Raw genomic sequence first — 7742 nt, 5'->3', positions numbered from 1 at the left:
GCAAATAATGTTGATGGAAAAGCAGTTCATTTCGCAGAGAATGCTAATGAGACACATGTTGAAAAAGACACAGCTGGTGTAACTACAGCAGTGTGATAACAACGGTAGGTCGATGGTAGATTTCATGCCGTATTTAGTGGCATCTCTAATAGAGTAAAATAGGATAATGAGAACGGAATTTTTTCCATCACTTATAGTACATATTTTACGTTTCTTATGGAACTGGTTCCAGACTGATGCGGTGTATATGGCAGTTTTTTATTGAGTGGTGATATATCAAGGAAGCGTTTTATATTTAAGGGTGCATGCGAAAGGTTCATTCGACGGTATCCAAGAGCTTTGCTAGCATTGTTAGCTAAACAGTTAATTGAAGTCTACAAGTAAGGTCGGTCTAAGTGGGAACAACTAGGTATTTGTAAGAACGTAATATTTGCAAGCGGACGCTATCAAGGTAATAACTTCGAAATTCATAAGTGCATCTGGTTAAGCGCATAGGCTTACATTTATCAATGTTTAGTTCCATTCACAAACTTTTGCACCAATTGCCAGATTGCCAGATTAAAGATACCTTATGTTACCACTGCGGCATCTTTCTCAACATACTGCAATACTGCACAGTTGTCAACAAATAAGTGCCCTTCAAATGAAGCACAATTTAATGACTCTTTAATATATGTTTATAAGAAAAAGTATGCACAAAGTAAAGTACCATGTAAACATAACTGATTAAGTACAAATAAATGATTCACCTTCTCAAGAGCGTTCGAAGAATCCAGGGGGATACAATCGACTAAGGAACCCTCTTCAATGATGTTTAATTGCTGCTTGAATATCATGAGCTGCGTTTCACACGAATTGGTTTTCTGGCAGCCGCATAGTGAATGTGTAAAAAAACAAGAAGCCTCGTTTCACGAACTAAACCGGTATTTCTTGTTAGCGCGCATTTTTTTCTCTCTTCTGCCGTGATTGTTTATTTTAGAGTGAATCTATTTATGTACAGGTTTCCTTGCAACATTGTTCTGCGCGAGCGAAGACATGGGCCGATCCTGAATATTGTGCAATACTGGGCCGACCCACGGCGGAGTTGAAACAAACTTTAACCACTCCACCAAATTCTAAAAATAAGTGGAATATATTAGGTGCAAATACAACCCGTATCACATAATAAACTGCGAAGAACAAATACTACACTTTGACCCACGTCGACCATTACTGCATTCGCGCCGCCCACTCTTTGTCGGCATACCAAGCGCTTACGTTTCCATATCTAATTTTCTTTCCTTTCGCTCTCCCAAGGAGACGGTTCCGTCGAAACGTCACGCGTGTCTAGTTTCCTCAGGCCCCCCGAGACGGCGGTCGCGTCCTCCACGTGAATGTATACAAAAGTCACGCTAATTGAGGTCGTACCTTTGTTCAAAATTTCTTGTCACCTCCGTGTCGTGCGCTAAACGGTTTCTTTAGCTTTAGCTCATGATTTTTTGTCATTCACATACCGTAAGGGTCCTTTTCAGGCATCACGTAGGGGGGGCGGTCAATCATTATCATCCGCCTCATTCTTCGATGGTCGGCACCAATGCTCGCACAATGAAGATGCAAAAAAATTTCATGCGCGTAATGTCACCTTCGTTGAACTGCCAGCATTCTTTCCTGAGGTCCTTTGCAGTCGCGCATAACTTGAATACAAGTCAGTGTGGGGAATTGTGAGCCAGGTGCTTGAGCATGCGAACAACCTTTTTCGACGTTAACTATCGGTTAGTCTACATTGCGGCTTTATTGCAAAGGCGGAACGGCAATAAAAAAACAGACAAATTCGTCATGTATAACTGTAAAATATTAGATAGTGGCCCTCTTTCCCGCTCGTGTATAACCGTGACAGGATAATACCTTGACAACTAAATTCGAGTACTGCATATGTCATACCCGAAGGTGTACCTGGCCCGGTGGCCAGTAAATGTGACGTAATATTGTGAGCTGCTTCGCAACGCACGAGGACACAGAGACAGTTTGCACAATTCTTTTGTCGTGCCTTTTGCCTCAGGATACAAAACCTACTTGTTCATGTGTCCTTCTTAGTACTTAAGTACAAATTTTCTTCATTTGCAGCTGCTGCGCCGGCATATAGTATAGTGGATAGTAGTAGTACTGCGGACAGAAAAATTCATGGGGAAACGATTGGTTCTTATCAGGGTATTGAAATGAAGCGAAGGCACCCTTGAATCAGCGTTGTTTCGCATGGCTGCTGTAATAAGGGGATGTGAAAGCTTGTGATGTAGGATTCGATGGCAGAACACATCTGACTCCCAACCCTAATTGGCGTCTTTGTTGGCCAGCAGTGCTGCATCGAAGTTTTCTGAGGCAGCATAATGTGCAGTGAAACACCAGCACAAAAGCAACAATACAAGAATTGAGAGATTAATTATGTTTTGCATTCGTTATTTACAACATGAACAGATATGGACGGGTCTGCGTTTGTTGGTGTCTCTCTGCAGCCTTTAGCGTACATGGGAAAGGAATGTGAAAATTACCGACCAGTGATCCACTCTTTAAATAAAATACCGGTGTCGCGACGACACGACAAAAGGACGTTTATTTTCAGCCACGAGTACCAGAAGGAAAATTAAACGAGTTCCCTCGTTTTCGCAGCCTCTCGTGAAAACAGGAATAACCTAGTGTGTCACCAGAAAACGAGACAGGTCTGCGGGTTGGTCTGCGTGATGGCACGCACTGCGTCGGCCGAGAACACCCGTCGAAGCATGGCTGGCACCACGTTAAGTAAGATGTGGGAGTAACCATGGCCGCCATACGTCATCTGGCAAAAAAGTGTTGAAGATCGTTAGGACAAGCTTTGCAAAAAACCCAGTGGTCGATTTCATGGAAGACAATGTTTAGATAACGGGATTCTCGGCGTCACAAAGTTATTGCCCTGAAGAAACGTTGACCCCAGCGATATCCCATGCTCAAGAACCGTTTCTTATCTAAAGCGCTTATCTTCTTTTGAACCTTCGTTGCATATGCAATAAAATGTGTCTGGCGATCACACGGTCGTTAACAGAATGCAATAATGGAGTTGAATATAAAATTAAAAATTTGGTATTGTTACCGGAGGTCTGGAAAAGCGTTTGAGCCCGCGTATTATCCGCTAGATAAAAACAGCAGCTATTGAAGCATCCAAGCTCCGTATTAGCGCAGATTTTGTTTCTTTTTAATAAAGAGCATATAAATTCAGAGGTCGTCCTTTAGAATGTGCGAGCCTCAAGATAAACTAACACTATATGAAAATGCTGCGTCCGCAGGTGTTTCTTTCGCAGACGACCCGTCGCTGTTGCATTCTTCATTACTGTTGCGCAGTTGTCACATGATTGATCTAATAAATGCTCGGTGGAAGGATAGACAGGCATCTCAACGGTGCCGGCTGTTTGCATAGCGGGCATAGTACAATTGTGCTCGTGTTTCGTTTGTCTGCCGACAGGAGTGCTTCACTGTTTTATTAGAATGCGAAGATATTTCTCCAGCTGTCGGTTTGGCTTTCTCTGTTATCCTTCAAGCCATTGGGTTCCGGGATAGCAGGTGGAAAACAAACTTTTCCGCAATAAAGATTAGTAAGAGGCGATTGGAGATTTTATGGAAGAGAAGTAGGGGGACCACAAACAACGAAGGCGTACAAAAACAAAGTTCTAAATAATGGTTCAGGAACTTCGATGTTGGGACTTCTTTCTGTGCATTTTATTTAAACAAGATAGCTAGGGCGTTAGCCAAAATGCGAAGTGCTTGGTGGTGCAGCTGCCTGCCCCATTACAAAGGGAACGCTTGTAGCGTCCTTCCATCTATCCACATCACATTCCGTCATCGGCTAGCGGTGCGAGGGCCACAGCTCACGTATTTTGCGACGAAAGCCCTTACAACGAACCATGCTACTTTTCTGCAAGAGGACTAACTCTTGCCTATTCCTTATTTACTATTGTCGATGCTTTTGCTAAGAAAAATTGAGAAAACTATAGGTACCCGCTACCCAACTACCTCTTGGATCTTGATTTCCGGTCCAGTCATCCCGCATCGTACGTGTTAGTCGGCGGTTTGCAAAGTTTTTTGCAATTCTGTGTCCAGTTGAGCTGGTTTTGTGTGTCAGATAAAATTTGCTGCACCATCGCGTTCATTGCTCGTCAGCGTAAAGACAGTGACAGAGATGTACTACACGTTCGAAGCCGCGCGCCCATATGTGCTTGAATGTACAATACGCTTAGTTTGTGAGTATTAAAAAATTAAATTATGGGGCTTTATGTGCCAAAACGACTTTTTGATTATGAGGCACGCCTTAGTGGAGGACTCCTGAAATTTAGACTACCTGGGGTACTTTAACGTGCACCTAAATCTGAGCACACGGGTGTTTTCGAATTTCGCCGCCATCGAAATGCGACCGCGGTGGCCAGGATTCAATCTCGCAACTTCTTTCTCAGCAGCTCAATACCATATACCCTGAGCAACCATGACGGCTCAATTTGTGAGTATAACACAGCTGAGCAGTATTCTTGTTCGTTTCTTTGCACATCGTTCTTATCACAAACAATTGCCATTGCGTTATTATAACTACCGTGTTTACCATGCAGATAATAATAGTTGTCCCGTTGGCAGCGATCGCAATGCTCTGTACTTGTTTTTTTTTTATCTTTAGACAGTCGTGGACATATTTTTCGCCAAAGCGCGCAGCGTTAGCATGCAGCAGACAAGGTGTAAATTACTCGGCGTCAATAAAAAAATAGAACACAGTAACTTACTCATTTTATGAATAACCTACCGGGTTACTATGCATGTTAGCCACTCACGCATTGCGCTGCGCCGTACTAGCTGTGATCCTTCGTCTTTTTTGTTGAACATGAACGCAGCAGTTCATATCTGATTCCTCAAGTGCATGCACCTGGGACAAAATGTGCAAATAATTTTGGTATATACCTGGTGTGCAGCTATAATGACCATGCAGCCTGCTACTTGAGCGTGGCAGAATTTTTCCCAGTAAAATAATGAACTTGCCCTCCTGAGCCTGCGAAATTTGATGTCCTGCGAAGCTGTTGAAAACCACACCTACAACTGCAGATGGGGGTATGCAATGCTTTATTGCTTGAGAGTAATGGTAGGGGTGGTAATTTAGGTTAATCGCATGAATGGCTGTAATCGTAACTTTGGCAGCGCGCTGCCGCCTGTCGTGCTGCTGTTTCTTTGTCTGTTTACCGCTTCTTGTACTCAAGCTGTTCCTCGAGAGTCCTAACTATGCGTTGCCTATCTATAACGGTGCTGCAACAACAATGAAATCAGTTGTTAAGCTGGTTATATTACATGCGAAAGGCAATTGACGTCACTGCTCACGTCATAAGCTGCCGTCGCCGCGGCGGCTTGCGCAACACTAATCATTACTGGGAAAGGTATGCCAAGAGTGCTACGAGCTTCGCATTGTTATATTAGCACCTAATCATCAATTATGTGGTACGAGTGCTGGTTTTGTGCTTGTTATTTATTGAAATGAATGTTGTTATTTATGTTGTATACATGATCCGAAAGCATGTGCGCACTTTTCTCTTGACTTTGTAGAGCGTTTGAAGCCTACTTCTTCTCATCCGGGGGACGGCCTACTATCGCACTACCTCTACAGTTAAGAAAACTCAAAAATTCACATTCAAGATGAACAGAATTGATTACAGCGGTTATTTGTAGACAATATTAAGATATTGTTGGCAATTTACCACATTCTAATACACACTCCCGGTGATCGCGCCATAGAGTTCCATGCTGTGACTCTGCAAAATTTTGCGCCCTATTCTGCTACACTCTTAGCGAGAGAGGCGGAAACTACGAACACAGAAAAAACCAATTCGCTAGTGTAGTTGAGACACTTGATATTTCCTCCGCCGTGTTTCAATGGAACCTAAGGTCATAATGTTTCGGTATACGCACTAGGCGAAGGAAATGAAGGGAAAAAAATACAGCAGGACACAATAGCGCTCACAAACTGTGTCCTCGCAGTATTTTCCCCCTCATTTTACTTATTGCCATGACCGTCACTGCGGCTCAGCCATTCCATCTCGCCCAAATCACCACTCTGGTATGCCACCTCATACTTGAGAGCTAAATCACATCCTCTGAGTGAGTTTGGCAACACAAGTATGGTGGAGAGAACAAGATAAAAACTCAAGTACGCACCTACTGTGACACCAAGTTTCTTTAACACTTTTCTGTTGCTGACGTACACTTAAAATTGGAACATGTTATTTTCTTGCTGCGAGACTAGTTTATGGAGTTATTGTGTACACTCTGTAGGTTGCACCTTTCATCTTGCGATATTAGTAAATTTATTGGAAGGAGCTTTAGGGTCTTGCTAATTCTGGTATGGCGTCCTTTACATATAATGATCGATACTATAATGGTATGTGCTACATTACATATCACAAATTCAATGATCTTATGTGCCACTTCTGCTTTGGTGTAATGATACAAACCTATATATTAGTAAGCGCTAAAAGCAAGATCTCATTAATGGCCCACGACAGCACTGTCCCTAGACTATGCAGACACCATCAATTATTATCCTTCAACCTAATATTTGTTAGGAAAAAAAGAAACACTACCCCTTCTATCGCTAAAAAAACGAAGAAATTTCAAGCATCGAAAGAAAACTGGGGACGCACAATCTCAAAGTGTTGAGTTGCTACCTTCATGCGAAGACAGCAAGTTTAAACATTCACCTATATGTTTCAACAGTATCACCTTAACACTGAAAAAAAGATACTTGAATTTCTGATGCATTAATCTGTAAGCTTGGTATATTAGGCGCCTGTGATCTCAGGCTTTGCCTCGTTCTCACAGCTGAATTGCCGAAAAGAAATGCTGGTGATTTACGTGAATGTAATATTATTCGTTCTGGATGGGTGTATTTTTGCTCAAGATACATTTACTTGCTGTATTTACTTAAGCACTGCACGAAATACATGCAGGACAACAATAATACGGTTCGAGCATCAGCTGTAGTTAATGCTTAACTTTCACGAGATGGCACGAATAATACCAGAGCTTTATAAGACATTCTAACTTCTGTACATTGGTCACTTCAAGCAAGATCAGAGCCATCTAATGTGTATGCTGCAGGTAAAAGTAGCTTTCAATATCTATATAATGTCCGAGGTTCTTGATGAGATTGCCAGCGGTCATTGTTCCATACAACAAATGTTCGTCTGTCGGAAGACGTCTAAGACATTTACAGGAAATTTTTCAATATTGCAACACAAACATACGACATGGCATGCTGATCGTCGTCTATTACTATCTTAAATGCTGCGCAATTGTCTTAGCACATCGCCGAGGCGCAACAGGTAGCGGCTTGAAAAATGCGAAAGTTTGTAGAATGTTGCCAACCTTAATAGGGAGCTTTAGCTCGGGCCCAACTACAAGGCGACCTATTCAAATTCATGTAAAACGAAAAAATGCCTTTTTGAGGTAAACCACTGATTTTAATAAAATACGTTTCATTTGAGAGATAAAGTTAAATTATAGTGACCGCTGGAAGGGCAATTTCGATTGAGGGCCTCGATTTCGTTAAAAGAATGTTCAAACATTCAGAAGGTCGAAAAATAGAGGAGCGAAGTTTCCAAATTAATAGCTCTGCATCAAGAATAGATATCACGCTCCTGTAAGCGGCACCCATTCGATCATTCAAAGCGGAGAAATATGATCTGTCAATTTAAATCTTGCGGGAACTT

The 7742-nt window shown here is 42.2% G+C and overlaps 1 pseudogene; it reads right to left on the bottom strand.

Moving 5' to 3' along the window:
• Nucleotides 1–1030: 1030 nt before the first annotated feature.
• Nucleotides 1031–1210, bottom strand: LOC142586417 (U2 spliceosomal RNA; annotated as a pseudogene).
• Nucleotides 1211–7742: the final 6532 nt, after the last annotated feature.

Source organism: Dermacentor variabilis, chromosome 6 (genome assembly GCF_050947875.1).
Source record: "Dermacentor variabilis isolate Ectoservices chromosome 6, ASM5094787v1, whole genome shotgun sequence".
Lineage (NCBI taxonomy): Eukaryota > Metazoa > Arthropoda > Arachnida > Ixodida > Ixodidae > Dermacentor > Dermacentor variabilis.
Note: the sequence above shows the minus strand (reverse complement) of the source record. Positions and strands in the feature narration are given on the sequence as shown.